Consider the following 25,452-nt stretch of genomic DNA (forward strand, 5'->3'; position numbering starts at 1 on the left):
CCCGGTGGGGCGGGGGGTCCCCGCGGGATGGAGTGGCGTGAACCACTCCGGCGTCGGGCCGCCCCAAAGGTGCGGAATGCTCCGCATCTTTAGGAGCCAAGCCCTCAACTTTAGGGGCTAGGCCCGTGCCGGAGTGGTTGGCGTGCTGCCAGCCGGTGGGAAAGGCCTTTGGCGCCAGGCCAGCCGGGGCCGAAGGGACTCCGCCAGCCGGCGGAAGTCCACGCATGCGTGGGAGCGTTAGTGGCTGTTGACGTCATCCCCATGCATGCACGGGGGGGGTCACCTCCACGTCGGCCATCGCGGAGGCTGATGCTCGACGCGGAAGGAAAACAGCACAGGCCCGCCCACGGATCGGTGGGCCCCGATCGCGACCAGCTCCAGATCTTTCCAACTTTTTGTCTTATGGTTCATTTTTTATTGTTTAATAAATGTTATTCTTTGTTAAAAATCCATCAGCTGACTCCTGTGAATTTGTTCTGTAACTTTCCTCCTCTGTTTCTTACAAAAAGTCTGGGATCTACCTTGTCCAGTATTAACATCAGCTGGGATCATAACAATACTGAAGCTGGGAGCCTCACACTTATCTAGTTTTATAGCTTTAAACTTGGCTGGCTGGATTTCTTAGGCCACGGGACAAAGAAGGTGAGAGAACCTGATGAAAACATAACTGCCCTTACAGCACTGTTAATGGGCTAGAAGGTGCTTGACTGGGAACACCACCCAATCCACCTTTCCTGCCATTGGAGCTTTCCACCCAATCCAAAGAGTCTGGTTCCGGACCCATGCTCACATTAATGCTTTTCCTACTTTTTTCCTATTCAGCAGGTCCAGCCTCCTCCAAAGGATTCCCCACTTGACAGGGAAGGCCATCGAGTTTCTGCTAATTATACCTTTTTGAGCACCTTCCAGGAGGCTCTTGAAATGGTGCTTGAGGGCACTAATAGGCATATTCCTAAAGGTTTTTAAATATATATTTAATATGGTGGTAAACTGACTACGGGATATGAAAATCTCTTACATTCTTTAAGTCCCTTTTTTAAAATCAAAATCCAGTTACTCACAGGTGGTGGACGAGACACTTATCAAAAATGCATACATTTTTGTCATAAATTGATTTCTAAACGGTATTCATGCACTTAAAAAAAATATTTCAATATTCTTTTCAAAAAAAATAGCCAGAGGGATAAAATTACATCGTGAAACGCTGCCTTGGTTGCACTGGTTCATGGAAGATTTTACACTTCGTGATATGAAAATACATTTGAGCAAAAACTACAGTAAAAAGTTGTACTTGTTAAAAGTAGCCCAATTTTACGAATTTACGGCTGCATTGCTGATTGCACTTAAAGCGGAAACTCGACCAAGTATTTTAAGAATACTGTAAACTTGCTTTTCCTGCTTTTGTCACTGTTTCCATGGTGCAGTATTGTTGTCCAAATGAGTGCTGAGCATTTTGCATATCGAATTCTTTTAAACCCCTTGAGCTAGAATCTTTAACAGTTTTGAGTTTTAGAATGATAAAAAAAATAACAATGTGGATCTTCACACGCTTGAATAATCCCTGCAGGGCAAGGTTGTTTTGTTTTTAATGCCCGTGAGTTTAATTCTCGAGAGGTCTTGGTAACTTCTGTCTTTTTTGATTTGATATCACATGTGAGTGGACTTTCAGCTTTATTTCCAGTTATTAAGTTTAGCATTTGGACCATGTGATGGATTATACTGTTAACATTGCCCTTTTGAGTCCTGGCGCGTTGGAACTTCACATGTTGCAAGAAAGATGCGCTTTAAATTGAACTCTCTACTGCTTCATTAGTTTCTCGGCCAAGTAACAATTAGATTACAATCCCCCGATTGCATCTCAGCCAATACTGTCAGTGTTTGCATCACAGTTAATGTTGGGCCTGGAAATTATTGTACGGTCATGCAAATTGCGTGCTAGTCTGGGCAGGGAGGTCATTTGATTTATATAAACACCAGGAAGTAACACACACAAAAAAAACCCCTCAGCAGTTAGTTCCTTAATTTGAGCTGTGTGCAGGGAGTGGATAAGGCAGCTGTAAATTTTCTCCGACCTGCTTTCCGTTCGATGTGCAAAACACTTAGGCGTGTGTCTTAAACGTTCAGGAATCTACATGTAGAACTTTCCCCTTTGGATTGATAAAACGTTGGTAAAGCAAAAATACCAATTCTATCTGATTCCCGTTTGGATACTGGGAAAGGTAAGTGATTTCAAGTCCCGGAACTGTGTTTGAGTGAATGAAATGGACGGGGGTGTTGAAATTTGTTCTTTGTGCATATTGTTCTGTATTTTTTAATTTTAAGAATTAATAGCCATGTCAACGTAGTCCAGAAGTAGTTGGGAATGTGTTTACCAGAGGTAATAAAATGCCTTGGTGCTTTTTGAAATGGCGAAGTAGTCTGGATACGAGGTTACAGGATGTTTTCCCTGCCAGTGACCAAATTCTTCTTTTACTTGGTGGATTTTCCTTTAAAATGTGCAACACTGTAAATATTTGCCAGCATGTAGCACTCCGAACTAAATGGGTCTATTGAATTGCAAACAAGACTGAAGATGGTATCACTTTTCAAAGTGTCTACTTAGTTTTATCTTAATCTACATCTTGTGTACCAGTAAAGTGCATTGGGATGTCTTGCCATATTAAGGTAAAGTCGCCAGAGTCCCAGATGACTATAGGTTGCTTTCCTCCTTTGAGGGGCGAGCTGATTGGGGTTGGTTTACCCTCCCGATCACCACACCTCCGGTAAGGGGAGGGATTCAGAAGGGATATTAAGGATGCTGTATAAATAGAGTTCTTTGGTGGTGACCAAGTGCTGCACTTTGTTTTGTAAATCAGTGGATTTCCCTTTAAAAGGTGGATGAAAATGCAACTATTCTGCTTCTATTTACTCCTCTTCTAGGTTCATATTTAATTTCTTGTCTTATTACTGCTGCATGTATTGTCATACCTTTTAATCTTTCCTCCTTTCCAGCCTGAAGATGTTCCTTTTGTCCTTGCCTCCATATTACATCTCAAATCTTTTTTCAGTTTTAATAAAGAATCATCAACCTGAAATGTTAACTTGGTCCCCCTGGCACGTGTTGGCAGATCTGCTGAGAACTTCTTGCATGTTTTATTTACGATTCCCAACATCTGCCGAATTTTCCTTTTTCATTATTTATTCATGGGCCAGCATTTATTGTCCGTCTGTAATTGCACTTGCGAAGGTGGGGCCAGCGTCCTCCTTGAACCACTGCAGTCCATGTGGTGTAGGTACACCCACAGTGCTTTTAGGGAGGGAGTTCCAGGATTTTGACCCAATAACTTTGAAGGAACACTGATATATTTCCAACTTGGGATGGTGAGTGCCTTGGAACAAAACGTTTAGGTGGTGATGTTCCTATGTATCTGGTCCCCCGTCCTTCTAGATGGTAGAGGGTGTGGGTTCGGAAGATGCTGTTGAAGGAGCCTTGGTGAATTGCTGCAGTTTACATTGTAGATGGTACATAGGGCAGCACGGTAGCATGGTGGTTAGCATAAATGCTTCACAGCTCCAGGGTCCCAGGTTCGATTCCCGGCTGGGTCACTGTCTGTGCGGAGTCTGCACGTCCTCCCCGTGTGTGCGTGGGTTTCCTCCGGGTGCTCCGGTTTCCTCCCACAGTCCAAAGATGTGCGGGTTAGGTGGATTGGCCATGCTAAATTGCCCGTATTGCCCTAAAAACAAGTAAGGTTAAGGGGGGGGGGGGTTGTTGGGTTACGGGTATAGGGTGGATACGTGGGTTTGAGTAGGGTGATCATTGCTCGGCACAACATCGAGGGCCGAAGGGCCTGTTCTGTGCTGTACTGTTCTCTATGTTCTCTCTCTCTATATACTGTTTCCACTGTTGGTGATTGAGGGAAGGAATATTTAAAGTAGTGGATGGGTGCCAATCCAGTGGGCTGTTTTGTCCTGCATGGTGTCAGGCAGTGTTGTTAGAGCTGCACTCTAGAGCTGCAGGGAAATGGGAGAGTATTACATTGCACTCCTGGCTAGTTCCTTGTAGATGGTGGACAGGCTTTAGGGAGTCAGGAGGTGAGTTACCTCCCATGGAATTTCCAGCCTCTGACCTTGCCTAACCACAACACTTGTGGCTGGTTCAGTTCTGCCTCTGGTCAATGATGATGCTCAGGATGTTGATAGTGGGGGATTTGATGGTGGAAATGCCATTGAATGTTATGGGAAGATAGTTAGATACTCTTGTTGGAGATGATCATTACTTGGCTCTTTTGTGGCAAGAATGTCACTTGATTCAGGCCCAAGCCTGAATGTTGTCTGATTCTTTCTGTATATGGACACAGACTGACACAGTATCTGTGTCATGAGTCACAATAGTGCTGAACAGTGGTGGTCATCAACAAGCATTCCCAATTCCTGACCTGTGATAGAGGGACGGTATTTGGTTGGACCTGTGACATTATCCTAAGGTACCCCTGCTTTGATGTCCTGGGACTGAAAGGATTGATCTTCAACAAACATTACCATCTTTCTTTGTGCAGTTAGGTTTTTCCCCTGATTCCCATTGACTTACATTTCACTAGGGTTCTCTTCTGAATCCCCCCCCCCCCCCCCCCCCCCCCCTTACTCAGTCAAATATTTTCTATATAAATGCAAGTTGTTTGTGATTCAGATCATGTCAATTAATCATGAAACACCTTGCTTTGTGTAAACTTTCATTTGATGCTGTCATCGGTAAAGTTGTCCAAATGTAATAACTTTAACATTTGGGATTAAAGTGAAATCAGTCACCTTATACTCTTACTGTTATCATCTTAGATCAACATTTTCAACACTACTCTGCTATCTTGAACTGACAACTGTGAAAATGACAACTTTCATTAAATTATTTTGTTCCTCTAATTAACAATTAACCACATTGACCTATATCCTTGTTTTGGGGAAGAGTGGAATGCATCATCTCCAATAATGTCTTAGATGATTTCAGTGCTGCTCTTGGGTGGTACAGGAAGGAATCTCCTGGCAAGCATTTCCATCCTTGATGGGCAGTTTGAGATTGGCAAATATATTCATTCTTTTTTTTTAAAAATGTATTCAGGAATTTATAAATAAACATCAAACAAAACCACAACCAGGATGCAAAAAGATAATCAACAGATAACAAACAGGAGAACAAGGCATAACTCAACAAATAGCCAACAACTGCACCCCACCCTCCCACTCTGCCTCCACGTTTTCTAGTTAACACTATCTCTCTTTCTCTTTTCCCCCCGACCTTCCCTGCTGACTTAATTGTCCTTCCATCTACCCCCTTGAGGTGAATTTAATTTTTTCCAATCAAAGTAAATCTGTGCGTTTGCTCACCCATACCCCTGGCTTCGGAGGCTCAGAGTCCCTCCACCCCAACAAGATCCGTCACCAGAGAGGCAAAGGCCAGGACATTGGCCTTTCTTCCCCCTGGACTCCCAGGTCTTCTGACACTCAAAACACAGCCAATTCTGGACTCAGAACCACCTTCACCCTCCATACCTCTGACATCACATCAGTAACCTGCCAAAATCCCTGCAACTTTGGGCAGCCCAAAACATGTGACCGTGATTTGCGAGCCCACGCACTGCCCACGCCTATCCTCCACCCCCTCAAAGAACCTACACATTCTGGCCACCATCGTATGTGTCCTATGAACTACCTTAAATTGAATGAGACTCAGCCTGGCACACAAAGAGGACCCATTCACCCGCAAGGCTTCCTCCCATAATCCAGCCTTCAGCTCTCCCCCAGCTCCTTCTCCCACTTTCGCTTAAATACTCTTATGGGGTGCCCTCCAAGTCCATCAATTCCTTGTACATCTCTGACACCCTGCTCTCTCCTACTCCCTACTTTCGACAGCACCTTGTCCTATAACCCCGGGTGCGGCAGATCAGGAATGGCAATTGTACTCTGAAGAAGAGAATGTGAATCATTGACAAATTGAAATTGGGTTTTTATCCTGCTATCCAATTTGAGAGGCTGGTGCACTAAATGTGCATGGCTTCCTTTAAAATTAGAGATGGCGAAAATGTGAGGAGGCTGCAAAAAAGCAAGATGGAGGTAGTCTGCTCAGAGTTTTAGATTAGTTTGAATTTAAGTTGTGGAACAACAAAACCACCTCCATTTTTATTTATTAAATTGATAATATGAACTATTTCTTTCTAAAATATTTTTATTCTCTTTTTTTCACATTTACATCAAATATACGCCCCCAACAAATAACCACCAATAACAAATAGAATGGCAATCCCCTGGCCAACAACCCCCAACACCTTAAATACAGAACGAGAAAGAAAAAAATAAATCAAAAATCCAAAACCCATAATCATCCTAAACATAATCACCAATAACCTAGTCCCCCAGCCATGCGAGGCACAGGGCGGAGAAGCTGACCTCCACCCCAACAGGATCCGCCTTCGGGCGATCAGCGAGGTGAAGGCTAAGACATTTGCCTCCAACCCTGGCTGATCCGACACTCTGCGCACGAGGTTGAGGTGTTCACTCTCTGGAGCACCTCGCACCACATCTCCCTCCTCCATGCCCTCCCCCAACTCTTCTCCCCACTTCGCCTTAACCCCTCAAATGATGCCTTGTCCTCTCCCAGAATCACCCCATAGATCACTGACACCGCCCCCCTCTCCATTCCCCCTGCCATCAATGTGGGGGCTGGCACCATCAGAAAGCTCTGTACCTCCTTCCTGGCAAAATCTTGGACCTGCATACATCACTTTTTTTTAATTGAGTACCCAATTCATTTTTCCAATTTAGGGTGGCAATCCACCTACCCTGCACACCTTTGGGTTGTGGAGGCGAAACCCAGGCAAACACTGGGTGAATGTACAAACTCCACAGGGACAGTGACCCAGAGCTGGGATCGAACCTGGGACCACGGTGCCATGAGGCTGCATTGCTCCCCACTGCACCACTGTGCTGCCCCGACCTGCATATATCTAAACAACTCCCTACTACGCCTAGTCATATTGCTCCTTCAGCCTTGCAAACCGGCCCCCCAGAAACAGATCCTTTAATACCCTCGGTCCCATCTCCGATACCTCCCATCCCACTTCCCTGGTTCAAACCCGGGATTCCCCCGAATTAGCATCTTCCTTGACCCCGCCGCCAACTTAAAGTAATGCCTCCAAATCTTCAACTTCGCCACCACCACCGGACTCCCCGAATATTTTCTTGAGGCCATCGGGGGCGGCACTGTTGCCAATGCCCTCAGCCCCGACCCCCTGCATGGGCTCCTCCATTCTAATCCACTAGGAGTCTACGCCCTCCCTCACCCAGCTCCTCGCCTTCAGCATTCGTCACCCAGTAATAATATAGTAAATTCTGGAGACCCAACTCCCCTCTGACTGGTGTCTTCTCTGCAGAAGCACCTTCCTATCCTAGCCACCTTTTACACCCATCCCCGGGCAGGACACCACTAAATATTCTCTTGTGTCCAAATTGAGCTTATACCCAAAAGGATCCTAACACTCGGAGCATTTCAAGTATTCCTCCTATAGACGCACTAAAATGAAATGAAAATCGCTTATTGTCACGAGTAGGCTTCAATGAAGTTACTGTGAAAAGCCCCTAGTCGCCACAATCTGGCGCGTGTCTGGGAAGGCTGGTACGAGAATTCCATCATGTACAATAACAAATCATCCGTTTATAAAGATACCCTATGTTCCAACTCCTCAATGCGATGGCCAAAGGTTCAATCGCAAGTGCAAACAACAGGGGGAACATAGGACACCCCTGCTTGGTCCATCGGTGCAGAGCAAAGTATCCCACACTCAAACAATTCAAGCGGACACTCTTCTTCGGCACCCTGTATAATAATTGTACCGACTCCACAAATCGCAGTCCAATCCCAAACCACTATAAAATTGCCATCAAATCCCCCGACCCTACCTGGTTCAATGCCTTCTCGGCATCTAACGCCACCACCACCTCTGTCTCCCTCTCGTCGGCCGGTGCCATAACTACATTCATTACCCTGCTAATATTCAAAGAGCTGCCTCCCTTTCACAAACCCTGCCTGATCTTCCCCTATCACCTTCGGAAAGCACTCCTCCAACCTACCTGTCAATACCTTCGCCAACACCTTAACACCCACATTAGAATTGTGATATGTGCCTACTAGACCCACACTCTTGTTGGATACTTACCCTTCTTGAGCAACAAGGAAATTGATGCCTGTCCCAAAGTCTATGGCAACACCTCCCCTATCGCCTCCTCAAACATCCCCACCATCAGCGTCACCAACCTATCTTTAAATTTCTTGCATACTCCACTGGAAACCCATCCGACCCTGCTACCTTCCCGACTGCATCCTCCCAATTGCATCCTTTATCTCCTTCTCTCCTATCGCCCCTCCATCCCAGTTAGGGCCATGCATGCTTGCCAATGCCACCAACCTCCCCTCCAATGCCCTGTCCTTCTCCCTCAACCTTGGGTATTCCAAACCATTCAGGAATTGCTGCATCTCCTGATCCTCCCTGGTGGCTGTGAGTTATACAACGTCTCATAAAACTCCTCAAACACCCCATTAATCTGGTCTGGGGCCACCACCAACTATCCTGTCCTATCCTGCACCTGAACAATTTCCCTCACTGCTGCCTCCCTCTGAAGTTGGCCTGCCAGCATGCACCCCGCCTTCTCCCCATAATGATGGACTGCTCTCCTCACCTGCCTCAATTGGCACACTACCTTCTTTGTGGACAGCTGATCAAAGCTAGCCTGCGACTTCTTCCTCTTTTCCAACAGTGTTGGATCCACATCCTCTGCATACCTCCTATCTACCTCCAACATCTCGTCTATCAACATTTGCCACTCCACCCTCCTGTTTTGTCCATCTTTTCCTTAAACGATATCACCTCCTCCCTCAACACTGCTTTCCGAGCTTCCCATACCACCACCTGTGAGACCTCACCCATACAATTAAACTGCACATATTCCTCAATTACTTTTCCAATGTTATCACAAAGCCCTCCGGCCCCAACAGCCCCAAATCTAATCTCTACCCTGGCCTCTTCACTACCCCCTTCTCTACTACCATGTCCACCCAATGCGGTGCATGATCCAATGTTGCAATTGCCGAATATTCAGATCCGTTAACCCCGGCCAACAGCGCTAGCCCCACCGACTGGACAAGCAACCGTGACCTGTCCAATGTTGGTTCCTGCACCAAGTTCGAGTCACCACCCACTGTCAACTCGTGTGAATCCAAGATGGGGATGGCCCCACATACCTTTTTCATGAACCTGACATCATCCCAGTTGGGACCGTACATGCTTGCCAATGCCACCAACCTCCCCTCCAATACTCCCGTCACTATCACATGCCTACCTCCCTTATCCGTCAACATTTTCTCTATTTGGAACCTCTCTTTTATTAACCAGGACCACTACCCCAAGCGCCTTGCCTTCAAAACCTGAGTGAAACACCTGACTAGCCCAGCCCTTCCTAAGCCTCATCCAATCCTTCACCCTGAAATGAGTCTCCTGCAGCATCGGCATTCAAACTCTTCAGGGGCGCAAGCACCCTCTACCTCTTCACTGACCCTCCCATAATATGAACTGTTCCATCCATGAATAATTTTGATTTATTACTTTTTTTTATAGCAGTTATATCCATGAAAAGTTGTTATTGTAACCAACAGTAAGCTTTTGTTATGGTATCCTAGAATAGATTGAATCTGATGAGTTTCTAACACTTGTAAAGAAACTCCTAAACATTGGCACAGATATTGGGATGTCCTTGTGCAAGAAACACAAACATTCAGGTAAACGAGTGGGGGAGGAGGAGTATCTGGACATAGTTGGCAGCTCCTGAAAGAGCCAGTATGTGGTTCCAGAGCAGACTGACCACATTCCGAAGTGTGACATCATAGGGAGACAGGTAATTATTGGTGAGTATTTATCTTTCACAACTCTGGCAACATAAGGTTTCATTAGTTGTGGTAATGTTTACTAATGGTAGTAGATCATTAGATTGGCTGGTGAACTTTTAAGTAGAACATTTATGGAAAGAATGCAGGACTCGAGACCTTCTATTTGACTTGAAATCAATAAAATATTAATTAAACACCATTAAGGTGGCTGGGCAGGTATATGTGGCAGTAGTGGGAGCTCCAATATCTCCATAGTCATAAATCTTTGCAGCACAGATAGAGGCTCTTCGGCCCATTGTGTCTGTGCTGGCCATCGGCCATCAAGCACCTATCTATTCTAGTCTCATTCCCCAGCACTTGGTCTGTTGCTTTGTATGCTATGGTGTTTCAAATGCTTCTTAAATGGTTGGGGGTTCCTGCTTCTGCCACTCTTTCAGGCAGTGAGATTCAAGGCAAACATGCTTACACTAAGTGTCTGCGGCTGGGTGAACTGAAAGCCAAGTTACTGAGCAGGAGATGGGGATGCTGTCACTGCGGCACATCAGAGAGTGGGAAGGTCACCCAGATACTTTGTTGCAGGAAGAAGTCACATAAGATAGGCTTGTCTGATTTGGTTCATGGTCAGGGAAAGGAGGGTGTAACTGAGCATGAGGCAGGACTGGGGATAGAGAGGTAGAAGTGGAGAAGACTTGGCCTTTGACATTGTCCAACTGGTTTGAGGTTCTTGCAGCCTGTGTGTGGGGAAAATGGGGCCTATAGGAAGGGACTGAGCATGCAAACATGCATGCCAGAATACAAGACTGGTGGTTGTGAAAATAATTTTTAAGAAACAGGACTAAAAGCACTCTATATATTGTGAGGTTGGGATGGCATCAAATGGGAAATGTGCAGTAAGGGTATAGCAGTTGTTGTGGGTGACTTCAATCTGCGTATTGATTGGGCTAATCAAACTGGTAATAATGTGATCGAGGATTTCCTGCAATGTATAAGGTATGGTTTTCCCAACCAATATGTCGAGGAACCAACTAGAGAGCAGGCCATCCTAGAAGGGGTATTGTGCAATGAGATGAGGATTAATTAGCAATGTTGTGGTGCAAAATCCTTTTGGAAAGAGTGACCATAATATGGTAGAATTCTTCATTCAAGATGAGTGACATGGTTAAGTCTGAGACTAGGGTCTTGAACTTAAAGACAGCTAACTTTGGTGGTATGAGATGTGCATTGGCTAGGATAAGTTGGCAAAGGATACTTAAGGGGTTGATGGTGGTTAGGCAATGGCAGACATTTAAAGAACACCTGGATGATCTTCAACGATTGTGCATCCCTGTCTGGCGCAAGACTGGAAGGTGGCTCAACCATGGCTAGCAAGGGGAATCAGGGATAGTGTTAAAGCCAAAGAGAAGGCATATACATTGGCCAGAAAAGGCAGCACGCCCGAGGACTGGGAGAAATTTAAAACTCACCAGAGGAGGACAAAGGGTTTAATTCGGAAGGGGAAAATAGAAAGAATGTGAGTAAGCTTGCAGAATACATAAAAAACTAACTGCACAAGCTTCGATAGATATGTGAAGAGAGTTGTGGAATTCTCTACCACAGAAAGCTGTTGGGACCAGTTTGTTGGATATATTCAAGAGGGGGCTAGATGTGGCCCTTGCTGTTAAAGGGCTCAAGGGGTGCGGAGAGAAAGCAGGAGTGGGGTACTGAATTTGCATGATCAGCCTTGATCCTATTGAATACAGGCTTGAAGGGCCAAATGGCCAAATCCACCTATTTTCTATGTCTTAAAAATTAGGAAGGATGGGCAAAAAGGTAGTGGGGTAGCACTGTTAATAAAGGATAAGATCAGTACATTAGTGAACGAGAATCTTCAATTGAAGGAACAGATGGAATTAGTTTGGATAGAGCTAAGAGCAGCACATTGGCACAGTGGGTAGCATAGTTGCTTCACAGCTCCAGGGTCTCTGGTTCGATTCCTGGTTTGGGTCACTATCTGTGCGGAGTCTGCATGTTCTCCCTGTGTCTGTGTAGGTTTCCTCCGGGTGCTTTGGTTTCCTCCCACAGTCCAAAGATGTGTGGGTTAGGTGGATTGGCCATGATAAATTGCCCTTGGGTGTTCAAACAAAAAAAAGTTAGGTGGGGTTACTGGGTTACAGGGATAGGGTGGGCTTAAGTGGGATGCCCTTTCCAAGGGCCGGTGCAGACTCGATGGGCCGAATGGCCTCCTTCTGCACATAAATTCTATGAACAGCAAGGAGCAGCAAACATTGATGGGAATTGTTTGCAGGCTGCCAAGCAGTAGGTCTAGTGAAGGGCATGGTATAAATCAGGAAATTAGAGGTACATGAACAAAGGTCATTACAATAATCCATGGGGGACTTCATTAGCACTAAGGCTGTGGAGCACAAATTCCTGGGATATATACAAGATGGTATTGAATGGAGGGTATTGGGCAATGAGAAAAGGCTAATTGGTAATATTGTAAAGGAGCCTTTAGGGAGGAGTGACCATTAGTTGAAAGAAGTTCTTAGTTCAACTTTAGATTTATCAGGAGCAAATTTGGAAACACATTAAAAGGATTGATGGTAGACAGACAATGGCTAGCATTTAAAATTAATACATGGTTTACAACAAATTTGTTACTTTTTTGAGGCACAAATCCCAGCAGGAAAACTGGTTAACAAGAGAAGTTAAAGATTTTATTCGATCAAGGGAAAAGGCCTATAAAGTTGGCAAGAAAAGCAGTAAGCCTGAGTATTGAGAGCATTTTAGAATCTAGCAGGAAACAACCAAGAAACTGATGAAGAAAGCAAAATGGGAAAGTAAACCAGAAAGAAACAAAGATGTAATGCTTATGTAAAAAGGAAAATATGGCAAAATCCAATGTAGGCCCATTATATACACAGGAATTTATAATGGTAGGATTGGGCAAAGTAACATGAATTTGTGAAAAGGAAATACTGCTTGACAAACCCGTTGGAAGTTTTCTTTTGAGGATAGCTAAGGGGGAATAGGTGGATGTGGTGTATTTGAATTTCCAGAAGCTTTTGATAAGATCCCAAACAGGGGGTTGATCAGGAGAATTGGAGCCCATGGATTTAGGGATAATATACTGACATGGATTGAGAATTTGTTAATGGACAGAAAACTGAGTAGGAAATAGCAGGTCATTCTCGGGTTGGTGGGCTGGGACTAATGGGGTACTGCAAGGTACTGGTCCCCAGTTTATCACAATCTATGCAGATGATTTGGAAGTGGGGACCAAATGTAATATTTGGAAGTTTGCTGATGAGACAAAACTAGCTGGAAATGTGAGCTGTGATGCTTTGAGGGGATTTAAACAGGCTTGTTGAGTGGGTAAGAACATGGCAGATGGCGTATAATTGAGAAATGTTGCATCTATGACATTATAAATAAATGCCCAAGTCACCCTCCATGTGTTTGGAGGATGTGTGTGTCTGTATATTTTCTTGCCTGCAGAGTAAGAAGTTCAATTATTAACCTAGCAGCAAAGCCTGTTTTTTAAAAAGTTGTTTATTTTGCTGTATTAGCTCTAAATATATACTAGTTACAGATGAGATTTTAAAAATTGGATCAGTTCAGTCCCCCTCTCGTTCGGTACAGGTCTGATGCAAGTTGTGTTCCCTGAAGTGTAGGCTGACTAGACAAATTCTGGGAAGAGAGGGTTGTTTGAGAAATGTGGGTCAAGTTGTCAGAATAAGGCCATCTCGGACTGAGATGGGGAGACGTTTCTTGATTTGGGGCTATGAATCTTTGGTATTAACTCCTCCATAAAGATTGTGGCTATGCATCAATTGAATGTGCAAGGTTGAGCTTGATAAATGGTACAGGAAGTGAAGACCAGATCAGGTATTATGCTATAATGGTAGGGCAGGCGTGACGTCTTATCGCTTTGATCCTTCTTATGCTCTTGGGAGTTTCTGTCTACTGTGAAAGGCAACTGTTGGCATACTACCAGACCTTTGTTTCGGCACAATCTAAGATGTATACAAGGAAGATTGCTCACAAATGCAATGACGTACACAAAGGATGCTACATTAGTTAAGGCATGGGGAGTGAATGACAGGAGGTTAGGGTTAGAGGGCTGCTTTTTTTGGTTTGATTTACTCTTTTGCTTGCAAGTACCAGAGAACCAAGACTGGCCTTTCACATAGCCAGACTCTGCATACTGCAGCCCTGTGGCTGCTTCCAAACTCAGATTTTTCCCCAACTCTGTGCTCCCAACCCTGGAATGACAAATGTCAATTCCAGACACTGAACTGCGTTATTAAGAAAGGTCAATAGTAAATATCCCAGACAGAAGGCCTCTAGCATGTTCAGAGACAACTGGAAGAACGGCTATGCCAGCGTTTACATGTTAACAATTTACGAAAGACTTAATCTTTTCACAAATCTATATTTCAAATTGCCCCAAGACAGAATGTGGCCAGTTGCACTGGACTTTTGTAAGTTGTTACACTTCAAATGTCCTTGGCTCAATGGTCAGCTCTACTGTAAGTTCATGTGTAATGCCGAAAAAGGGCTACATTGCCAGATCTGGTGGATTTTGGTAGCAACGTTGAAGTTTTCATCTACCTGAAAATATCCCATCTCACTTAACAAAAGAATTCTTTGGTAGTCGTTCTTCCAACATGCATCACATAACTGGTTGTCTTGTCATTCATCTCATTGCTATTTGTGGGACCCTGTGGTATAAAAATTGGCTTTTCATGCAAACAGTTCATAACAACATAGTACGGGGCAGCACGGTGGTGCAGTGGTTAGCACTACAGTCTCACGGCGCCGAGGTCCCAGGTTCGATCCCGGCTCTGGGTCACTGTGTGGAGTTTGCACGTTCTCCCCGTATTTGCGTGGGTTTTGCCCCACAACATAAACATGTGCAGGATAGGTGGATTGGTTCTAAATTGCTCCTTAATTGGAAAAAATTAATTGGGTACTCGAAATTTAATTAAATCTTTTGAGGAGCTAACTCGCTAATCTTTGCCTTCTGCTGCCCCGAGTCCTCCCAGAAGTATGGCGCTTGAATTGAATATGATACTTAACTCACTTTTTTTACTACTTTAAATTTGTTTGTTTGGCATAGGATACAAAAGCAAAGGTAGCACAAGTGGATAGCACTGTGGCTTCACAGCGCCAGGGTCCCAGGTTCGATTCCCCGCTAGGTCACTGTCTGTGCGGAATCTGCATGTTCTCCCCGTGTCTGCGTGGGTTTCGTCTGGGTGCTGTGGTTTCCTCCCACAGTCCAAAGATGTGCAGGTTAGGTGGATTGGCCATGATAAATTGTCCTTAGTGTCGAAAAAGGTTAGGAGGGGTTATTGTGTTACGGGGATAGGATGGAAGTGAGGACTTAAGTGGTTCGGTGCAGACTCGATGGGCTGAGTGGCCTCCTTCTACACTATGTTCTATGTAATCTAATTTATGTAATTCAAGACTGTATATATTTAAGATTTCTCAATTTGTCCTGCCACCTTCAATTATGTATATCTACCCCCAGGTCTCTTTGCTCCAATACCTTTTTTTAGAATTGAGCCTTACGTTTATGTTGCCTTTCCTCATAATACCCACAAAAATTCATTATATCGTACTCCTTTTATTTCAAACTGTCCATACCCTCGGTCTGTAACTATTCACATTGTTTACTAAATTTCTCAGTTTTCTGCAATCTTTGCACTTGTGTCCTGTAAGTCCAGGTCATTAATATATATCAAAAAGAAGAATAATCTGGGGTGAACAGCACTGCATATACTTCTCTCCAATTCGGAAAAGAACCACTGCTCTCTGATTTCTATCCCCTAGCCAATTTTGTACCCATTGTGCTGCTGGTCCTTTCCCAGGGCCTCTAATTTTGAGAACTTTATTATGTGGTACTTAAACTTTCAAAAGGCGATTTTTAAAATATATTATACACCAACCATTTCCTCCCATCAGTCCTCTCTGTCACTTCACACAAGTTACTCAAATAGAACTTGCATTTAACAACTCTTTTTGGAGCCCACATCCATACATTATCAAGTTTCAATTTTGCTCTAGATTATTGTCAGTAAAAGCTTCTCCAATGCCCTGAACTGCCAAATTTTCCCCTCCTTTTTTGTTGCAACATTTCCATTCCACTGGCACTGCCCCCACATCTAAGATGGAGACTCTGACTAATATTTTCTAATCATCAGTTTCCACCCTGACTTCTCCCACTAACCCAGAATGTAACTTGACTTTTCTTACTTTGAGCACCTCCCCTTTTTGAAGTTGGAGGAATGTCTGTGATGGTGAAAGCCTTATTTTCAGCAGCCTGTCTCTGTTCTCACTCTGATCACTGTCAAATAAAGAACAGCAATTTATCTTTTGGTTAGGCACTTTTATGGCTTTCTGAACTCAACATTGATTCAGAGTTTCTGTTCACAAGCATTGCCCTCTTGTCAATGCTTTTTTTCCATTTGCACCATCTTTAGACCCACTCTTTCTTTGTGGCTTACATTGCGATCTTCTTTTGCCTTGCACCATCATCCCTTTTATCTGTTAATCTCTCCTGCCTTCCACCTCATCAAATACCTTCAGTGTGCTATCCCTTCTGTATGTGACTAACTCTTTGAAGAAGGAAATTAATGGCAGCTAATCTGTGGTAGAACCCCTCAACTGATCCTCTGATGGTGCACATATAATTTCTCCAGATGCAGAAATTCATAAGGTCAGCCAATCACACTTGAGGCACTGGATGGTATATAGAGGACCTCCAACCCAACAGAGCTCCCCTCTGCACTACTACACGGCAATGGTGAGGAAACCCTCCTTCAGCCCTGACACTCCAAAAATGCCACAGAAGGACAAGGCTCCAGATCGATGTTAAGAATCACTGACATAGTGTTAAATAAGGAGTCCCAGAAACTTGCCATGACCAGAACGTATGGGTGTGATTAGCTGGCCCCCAAGAACACCACTCACTCTTATCTTCTACCCCAGAAAGAAACCACTCAATCTGGCTTTAATTGGGTGAATCCTATGTACCACTTTCAGCTGGATCAGGCTGAACCCTGCACAGCAGGATATGGACTTTACCCTGTGAAGGGCTTGACTCATTACTTCCTTATCCAAATTGGGTCCCAATTCCCTCTCCCATTTAGCCTTCACGCCATCCACAGAGGCTGACTCCACTGATGGGATCTGCTGTAGATGCCTGAAATGCTCCCACCACCAGATACTGCTTAAAAATAAAATCTTCCTCAGCAGGGACGACAGTGGTTCCGTGGGAAATGACAGAAAAGCCTTTCGCACAAATTAACAAACTGTATCTGAACACCGTTCCAGTGAGTAGTAACTTCATCGACAGCTCCTTCAAACCTGCAAATTGTTCTCCCACGAATAAATCCCTAAATCTCTTCAGACTCTTCTCTTTATCTCGACCCCCCCCCCCCCCCCCCCCCCTCCCCATATGACCTAAACATAGAATCCCTACAGTGCAGGAGGAGGCCACTCGGCCCATCGCATCTGACCCATCGAAGGCCATTTTTACCCATGTCCACTCTGCCCTATTCCCATAACCTACCCTGCATCTCCCTGGCCACTAAGGGGCAAATTATCATGACCAATCCACCTAACCCGCACATCTTTGGATTGAGGGAGAAAACCGGATCACCCGGAGGAAACGCACGCAGACATGGGGGGAACATACAAACTCCACGCAGAGAGTGACCCAAGGTTGTAATTGAACCCAAGTCCATGGTGCTGTGAGGCAGCAGTGCTAACCACTGTGCCACTGTATTGTAAACCTATCAAAGGGGGCAACAATAACATGGATCTAAGCCCAAAATGATGGAATAGGCAAGAAATTGATGCTTCTCTTCCTGGGGGTAGTTTGGTTGGCAGGCAGGAGGATGATGTGAAATTGAGAAACTTGTTAGTAGTATCATCTGTGGCAGGGAGACATCAATTGGATTGCATACCTGTGTGCCAATTGAGGTCCTTGTGGCCAATTAAAGGACACCTCCCACTGGTATCTTTATGGGGGAGGCCATCACCATGTGCACAGGCCACCCAGTTAAATGACTAGCATTGTGGCTAGGTGGTGTCTGGCTGGATTCCAGAGATGGAAGATTCTATTTGCTTGGAAATCTTCCTCCTTATCTGAGACTGAACTTTGGATTTCGGCAGGGATCATCTTTTAAGAACAACTAGACTAAGTTGATCTGTTGGTTGGCTTAACCAAAAGAGAGACCTCCGTTTACATCCCGTGATGTTGTGAACGCATTTCATTTCCGCTTAGACTTTCATTTCCCCATCTCCACACTATTTAAAGATTGACTGCAGTGAACGTTACTTCTCTGGAGATTAAAGTATATATGACATCCTTTTTTAATTTTCTTAATAAAACAAATAGCTCATATTTACTTTGACTTGTATGTTGTTAACTGTGGAGCTACCATTGTTTTAATTGTATTATGTTTCTGCTCTTCTAATATGATTCACTGTTTTATATTAAATCACATGGCTTTTTTTCCCCAAAATTCTCCCCTTTCCTTAAACCTCCTTTTAGTGCCATACAATTTGTTTTGGCAGAGGAGCTAGGAGGCAAGGTGTTCTTGTGGTGAGGTTTGAGGTGGCGTGTGGAGTCTATATTTTTTTTGCCTTCACCCATCTCCACCATATTACTCCTGAAGCATGTTGTTTAAATAGTATGAAAGACTGGCAAGGGCCGAATTAGCACTTACAGAATTTTTTTTGTTTATCTGTGTTATGCAAGGAGCTGTTGAGTTCCATCAACTGGGGACAAAAGCACCCATTAAAGACTGGGTTGTTTGTCAGTTTTCCAAATGATCCCGGTTCAGCAAGCACATTTTCATTTTTATTTATTCATCAAATTTTCAACAGTTTTACAATATAAGCCCCCCCCCCCCCCCCCCCCCCCCCCCCCCCCCCCCCCCCCCCCCAACAGTCAACAGTAACCAACTCTCCCCAAAAAACAGTAATAACTCCCAAAAATGAATGATGAACAAACCCCAACAATTGTACAACCCATCACTCTCTGCCCTCCAAGCAAACATCACCTTTTCCAGGATAAGAAACTCCAGCCGGTCTGACATCCCGAATATGGCTTCTAAGGGAGCAGGCTCCACGTCCACCTGTAGAATCGTCTAGATGGTGCTAAACACCATCCCAAATCTTTCCTGCTTCAGGCAGGACCAAAACATATGTATATGGTTTGCAGGGCCCCTCCCACATCACTCACAGACATCCTCCACCCCTTTTAAAAGCTGGCTCAGCATAGACTTTGTGAGGTGTGACCTCTACACTACCTTCAGCTGCATCAGCCCCAGCCTCGTGCACAGCCTCGTGCACAAAGTCGAGGCATTTGCCCTCCGCAGCACCACAAACCCTCCTCCAGCACCACCCCAATTCTTCTTCGCACTTTGCCTTAACATCTTCCATGGACACTCTGTCATCCTCCAAGATCCTCCCTGTAAATTGCCGAGACAACCCCCTGCCGACAGAACCACCTCCCAACAACAAGGAGGCAGGTGTGGTCGGGAAGACCTTCCTTGTAAAGTCCTGCACCTGCATATACCGAAAGCTTTCGCCCTATTCCCGCCCAACTCCTTCAAACTCTCAAATCATTCTCCCAGAAATTAATCCTTAATTTCCTTAATCTCGATGCCTGAAACCTTGCATCCATACTCCTCGGCTCAAACCCATGAATCCCCCTGATGGCATACTTACCCAGCTCCCAACCTATAAACTGCTTCCAGATCTTCAACGTGGCCACCACCACCGGACCCGCCATATACTTCTCTGCAGCCGTTGTCAGTGTTGCAGTCCTGACCCCCTACAAGAGTCTGCCTCCATCCTCACCCACATAACCCCTCCCTGCTCCAACCTTGAACCTTCTCTGCATTTGCTGGCCAACAATAATACAACAAATTTGGGAGGCCTAACCCTCTTGCCTGCTGTCCCCTCTGCAGTATCACCTTCCTTATCCTGGCCATCTTCCCCACCCAAACAAAAAAGACCAGCCTGTCCACTCCCCCTAAAAAATGCCTTGGGCAAAAAGATCGACAGGCGTCAAAACAAGAACAGGAATCGCAGCAAACATTCATCTTTACTGCCTGCACCTGGCCCGTCAATGACAGAGGGAGATTGTCCCATCTCAGCAAATCGGCCTTCACCCTCCCCAACAAGTTAGCGCAGTTAAACCTCTGAAGCCCTGCCCAATAGCAGGCTATCTGCACCCCCCAATGACCTAAAATGAGATGCAGCCAGGTGAAATGGCAGCGCCCACCCCACTCCCACTCCTGGAGGGGAGAACACCAAATATTCAATTTATACCCCAAAATGTCCCAATTCTCTGGAGCAATCCCTTTATACTCTCCCACTGAAGAGCTCGGCACCGAGCAACAAATCTGCATATAAGGACCCTTGTGTACCCTCACTATTCCCTTCCAGAACCCTGAGCTCCTCAGCACAGTAGCGAAGGGATTATGCACAGGCCAGGAATTTCCTTGGAGCTACTCCTGCCTCATCATGGTCATTTTAGTGACTAATTTACGGTCGCAAAGCAGAAACAGCTCTGAGGAAATTATTTTTTAAATAAATATTTTTATTCTGATTTCATTTGATATAAAACATAGGCCTCCCCCTCTCCCCACCACACTTCACACATTATTTTCTTTTGGCTGGTAATAGCGTTGTTACATTTAAGTGCTTAAACATACAAAAAACAAGTATATAAGTAACACAGGATCTATTAGTGTTCAGTACAAAATATAGTGCAAACTGGGAATTAACTTAGTTTGTTGCCAATACCTGAAAAACTTAGTGCCGGTTTGGGCGGGGTGCATTTTTCCTTTGGGCCCCTGGTGGTCGGGTATCCAATCACTATTCTACTATTTATTTGTGACACCCTGGTATTGAAACATTCCAATGGCATGCTTATGGTCCCCCAGGTATGCCCTTCCTGTTGCTATTTTAAGGTTTTCTTCCCGGGCTGTCCTCCTTGTGCTCTTTTGGCCCCTCTGCCCTATGTCCCCTCTGTTGCAACTGAAGTTCCTCAGTTGCACGTGTCACAACTCTCTGCCTTTTGGGAGCTGTAGCTGGTCAGTCAGTTCCATCCCGGGTCGCTCGCCTGCCATATATTTACAGGACTGTCCATGTCTCCACGTCCTGTCTCCAGCTTCTGAAAGTGGCAGTAGTCCAGTGTCGCCAGGGTGAATTTGGGTTCTTACAGTCTGGGGCCATGGTCGACATTACTACCTATCTGTCGTGTTGTCTTATTTGGTTCCACACAGCGTGGCCACTACCACTGAATTTTTGAGTATTTGGCTGGGTGAATGGGAGCGCGTGCTTGGAGGGATGTCTCTGTGAAGGAGCTTTCTTCCATTTTGCTCCTGGGCCTTTGGCCCAGCCTTGTGCTGTCTCTCTGGTAGCTTCCCAGTGGTAGAACTGGAAGCTCGGGAGGGCTAGCCCAGTCTGCCATGGTCTTCCTTGCTGTAACGGTAAAGTTCATGCTCTTTATTGAGCAATATTGACACCCCCCCCCCCTAGCCCTCATGCCATAACACACTTGGTAGGTCTGCCCTGTCCATCCCTTCCTTACCCTAGGTTGGTCCTTCTTCCTCAGGTGTGTCTCTTGGAGGAAGATTACATTGGCCTTCAGGCATTTCAGATGGGCCAGACACTGGTACAATTTGAATGAAGAAAGCACTTCAGACCATTTGGTATCTCCAGTCTACCTATACCAATATTTCTTCAGATGCAAGGCCTGCTCTGGGGCTGACTCCTGCCTGAGTCCGCCTCGACCAACGCCCACATGTCTAATATGGGCAATCTCCTTCAACCAAGGCCGGTGATGTCACACATCTCGGAGGCCAGAGTTACTGGGTGTTTGGTCCGGACCATGGGGATACCAGGCAAGGGGCGATGCCCCATAACCTCCTGGACCTCTCCACTGAATTAATACAGTACCATTAAACCGATTATGTGGCATAAGCTGGTTGAACAATTGTCTGGCACCACCGGGTGGGTATGAGAGATTCCGGATCATCCTAAACTTGTGCTCTCTGCAGGCCAGCATGAGTATGACCGTTTGGTGCTTGTTTTTAATGATGTTGCCCCAGAAGAAATATCACATCCTTTCTGCGTATTGGTTCTAGTCTTCAACACTGGTGTTGATGTACCATCAATTGAACGCGAGACAAATTGCTGTACAAAAGTAAGGCTTTAATAAGCTAGATGTTAGCCCTGCGGTCGACTACAGTAAATGGACGACCGCCGGGTGTACTGGGTATTTATACCCTGCCCTGGAGGCGGGGTTAACTCAGCCTCTCAACCAATCGGGGAGCCGTCACATGACTGGTCTCAACCAATCGGTTGAGAGGCACATGACCGACCAGGGCCAATGGTAAGCCGGTGTTCTGCACCAATGGCAGGCAGCTATGTTAATCATCCCACCACAGGTGTCAAATGCATTTTACTGCCAAAACCAAGGCATTGCGAAGTGGGTACAGAAAATCATAGGTGAGTAGGTCGGAGCAGGTCCAGAAAATCACCGCCAAGCAGGTCACAGTATTGACAGCAAACCAGTTTACTCCACATCGCTAGTCTTCACTCTATGCTCTCACCTGATCTACCCAGGGCTTTAGGATCTTAACCCCTTTGTCTCAGAAACCTTGGGTGAGCACTGTTCAGTGCTGGTCCCCACAAACTGGGATCGCACCCCTGCAGGTGGGTGGCACCATGGTATGGCTGGTGCCACCCAGTCACCTTGTCCCTGGTACCATAGCAGTGCCACCAGGGTACTAGCCTGGCATGAAGTGTGCCCAGGTGGCACTTGTAGGGGAACTAGGGTCCTGTGCTGACATTTTGTTTGCACCATGGATTGGGCTCGGGGGTGCCCTGCCCATGGGTGTAGGGTGGCCTGAGGACCCCCTTGTAGGTTTTGGGGCATTAGGAGATCCGGGGGTCACTTCAGGAGTCTAGAGATCGATGCACCACATAATGAAAACATCCCAATCTCCTAACTGAGGAGCTCCTCAGTGCAGGAAATGTGACGGCAGTCTCTGGGGGGCTTTCTCCACTGGGCCACAAGAGTGCCGATACATAGTGGGGTCATTCCTGCCGCTACAAGTGCCCAGAACAACCCTCGCTTCCTGCTCAGAAAGGACTTTTTTTTTTGTTAGATCGCACTTTATTCCATGATAGTCGATATGGGAGAAATGTGTTTAAAATTTGATGCCCAAACAAGATCTAGTAAGCAGTTCGGACTAAAAGTCTTAGGAAAACCTAAGCAGCTTTTAGTGTTTCCCATATAAGAGCAGAGAATACATGAGTAAATAAGTAAGTAATGAAGAATCTGTAGAAAACCTTGATTAACTGTAAGTTGTTACTGACACTTGCAGAATTCTCGGACAAAGCCTTCATGCCAGCTGACCAGTGGGTGCATTGCAAGTAGCTGTTAGCTGTCAAGGTGGCTATCACTTACAGCCCTCTGTTTACTACCTCTTGCTGGAGTGAGCCTTTGGCCCATTGTTTGTGTTGGTCAAAAACAACCACCTAACTCTTCTAATCTATTTCCAACATTTGGCCCATAACCTTGTATGCCTTGGCACCGCAAGTGCGTATCTAAATACTTCCTAAATGTTCCTCTGCCTCCAACACCCTTTCAGGCAGTGAGTTCCAAACTTCTCCACCCTCTGGGTGAAAAAACAGTTCCTCACATCCCCTTCGCTTAAATCAATATCTCCTGGTCATTTCTTCCTATCAGTGTCCTTAATTTTATATATCTCAAATCGTGCCCCCCACACCCCCTCCATCTCCTCTGTTCCAAGGAGTGAGTAATGCTTGCTCTTCTGTAAGGAAAGAAAGCAGAGTTGTGACAAAGGGACTGTGCAGAATGACGGAAGTTTGAGACAATCACTCTGAACATGGCTGCAAGATGACACCAACCATGAGTGCACGTGCCTGTTAATTGTCTCAGTGGGAATGTGAGGTTTCCGGCAAGAGAGGAATGTAGCAGTCAGCCAATCTGAACCCAGCTGGGCTCTCCAGGGCCTCTTAATTCAGAAGTGGGATGTTGGTGCTGTAGTTGACCCACTACCAGCTTTCTCACAGCATGAAGGTCTGTCCAAAATACAATTTAAGCCCATGAAGCACATAAAGAATGAACAATTGAAAGGAAAGGACAAAATTCAAACTATTTTTACTGGATGAAAAAAGTTAACTCTGTTACTCAATAGGGAAAGACTATTTCCTCTGGTTGAGATATCAGTGATAATGAGTTATTCGTTTACAATCAACACCCTAGTGTAAGCCCAGTTAACTCATTTCAGCTTATTATGTTCCCCATCCACAGTGCACTTCCTCCATTCTCACATATGTTCTTTCGTGTTAGGGCAGGAAAGGTCCCAGAGTAATTTGATCCCTCTAGCATACATTGTCTTACTGTTTCCTTTCACTTGGCTATTTGTTAAACTGCATTTGTGTTGTTAACTGCATGCCTTGATTTGTAATGGAGTCTTTCATTTAAAATTTTCAAAAACCAGTTTGTAAAGTCTAAAAATGCTGTCACGTGGCTCTGTTACGTCACAGACTTCCCTCGGTCAATGTGAAATATCATTTCCTCAAAATAAAATCCACAGTCGTGTCTGCGTGGGTTTCACCCCCACAACTCTTAAGCATAGGTGGGTTGGCCATGCTAAATTGCCCCTTAATTGAGGGGGAAAAATGGAATTGGGCGCTCGAAATTTATATTTAAAAAAAATCCAATTAGTCAAACTAGAGTACAAGCTTTTTGTTTTACACTGATTACATAACTAACAAAATGCCATCAAAACTGAGGTTATGGCTGGAATTCTTGTGTTCTCGCCGATAGCACCCAGTGTAGGGCAACTTGCTGGCAGCGGACAATAAGCAGGTCACTGCCTGAGCCACCTCCAGTTGAGGACAACTGACCACTCCTGATCCGTGATCAAGTAGTTTAGATTGTGCAATCCATAGAGGTGAATCATCGAATTTACAGTGCAGAAGGAGGACATTGAGCCTGCGCCAGCCTTTGGAAAGAGCACCCTTCCCAAGCCCACGTCTCCACCCTATCCCTGTAACCCAGTAATCCCACCTAACCTTTTTTTTGGGCACTAAGGGCAATTTAGCATGGCCAATCCGCCTAACCTGCACATCTTTGGACTGTGGGAGGAAACCGGAGGAAACGCGTGCAGACTCCGCACGGACAGTGACCCAAGCCGGGACTCTAACCTGGGATCCTGGAGCTGTAAAGCACCAGTGCGAACCACTGTACTACCGTGCTGCAGATGGCTACTACTAAGGCTGCAGGAAGAAGGGGGGGGTGAGTTTATTTTTCATCTAATGGGGCGGGGGGCACTGTACACCCTCCAATGGCAATGCAGTAGGAAGATGTGCCCCTTCTCCTTCGGGAATCAGCTTGGAGGCTGCCAGGGGTTGCCTCGTGGTCTCTCCATTAGATGGCAGCCCTTCCCAATGTCAGTAAAATGCTGATGGGGGTCAAAAGCTATTTTAATTAGCCTTCCGCC

At 45.4% G+C, this 25,452-nt stretch overlaps 1 protein-coding gene across 2 annotated transcripts in view; it reads left to right on the forward strand.

Annotated features, from left to right (window-relative positions):
* Window positions 1-1,858: 1,858 nt before the first annotated feature.
* The window catches only part of lyn (LYN proto-oncogene, Src family tyrosine kinase), a 147,350-nt gene continuing 123,756 nt past the window's right edge, over window positions 1,859-25,452 (forward strand). The window contains exon 1 of one of the 2 annotated variants that reach the window (XM_038809384.1): window positions 1,859-2,219. The gene's annotated coding sequence lies outside the window, so the exon portion shown is untranslated. The remainder of the gene's footprint in view (window positions 2,220-25,452) is intronic. The other variant, XM_038809383.1, reaches the window with a different exon arrangement.

The sequence above is a fragment of the Scyliorhinus canicula genome, chromosome 10 (assembly GCF_902713615.1).
Source record: "Scyliorhinus canicula chromosome 10, sScyCan1.1, whole genome shotgun sequence".
Lineage (NCBI taxonomy): Eukaryota > Metazoa > Chordata > Chondrichthyes > Carcharhiniformes > Scyliorhinidae > Scyliorhinus > Scyliorhinus canicula.